Consider the following 1,114-nt stretch of genomic DNA (forward strand, 5'->3'; position numbering starts at 1 on the left):
TTTTTTGTAGAGACAGGGGTCTCACATGTTGCCTAGGCTGGTTTCAAATTCCTGGGCTCAAGTGATCCTCCCACTTCAGTCTCCCAAAGTGCTGGGATTACAGGCATGAGCCACCACACTTAGCCCATACAATATATTTGGATAGACTTTAGGGAATATCTTGCTCCCCAGCCTCCAAGTGTACACATAATTTTGTTGTAGGTGTACATTTTTTTTTTTCTGAAATTAAGAACCAGAGCTTTCATTAGATGCTTAAATGGGACTGTAGGCCCCCCAATTCCATCTTAAAAATCCACTGCCTTAAGTGACAGAAGCTCTGGCTTTAGGCCAGGCACGGTGGCACACGCCTGCAATCCCAGCTCTTTGGGAGGCTGAGGCAGGCAGATCACTTGAGCTCAGGAGTTCAAGACCAGCCTGGCCAACATGGTGAAACTCCCATCTCTACTAAAAATACAAAAACTAACGGGATGTGGCGGGTGCCTGTAATCCCAGCTACCCAGGAGGCAGAGGTTGCAGTGAGCCAAGTTCACACCACTGCACTCCAGCCTGAGTGACAGAGTGAGATCTGTCTAAACTGAGGGGAAAAAATAAATAAATAAATAAAGCTCTGGCTTTAGGTAGGATATCTAGACAGGTGGGGGTTCCTTTGTGTTTAAATTAAGGAAAGGATGTTTACTGGGAGCTGCCAGGAACTTGAGGAAAACACTTGGTGTTTTACACAAGTTGTTTTACACAGTTCCAGAGATGTACTCACAGGACTTGGAAAGAAAAAAAAATGTTTTTAATGACATAACTTTAAACTTGGGTTCAGCATGGGACCAGTCCATCTGTAGTGCCCAGCAGGTACTTGATACAAATCTTATACTCCTAGTAGCCCATATATTCTGTTGTGTTTGCATATGAGACATGAATTTGTTAAATATAAATAATTAAAAACATATCACAATTTTTGTAATAATGTCTTGGTATTTTCCTCATCTTCTTCCTCTTCCTCTTTCTTCTTCTTCTTCATCCCCGGAGCCCTAAAAATGTTACCTATATCTCTCTGGATTTCTGAGAGGCCCTGAGAACTGCTGATTAAATTAACATTCTTTTCTTGTTCTGACAATCCAAA

This window comes from Mandrillus leucophaeus, unplaced genomic scaffold, assembly GCF_000951045.1.
Source record: "Mandrillus leucophaeus isolate KB7577 unplaced genomic scaffold, Mleu.le_1.0 Scaffold412, whole genome shotgun sequence".
Taxonomy (NCBI): Eukaryota; Metazoa; Chordata; class Mammalia; order Primates; family Cercopithecidae; genus Mandrillus; species Mandrillus leucophaeus.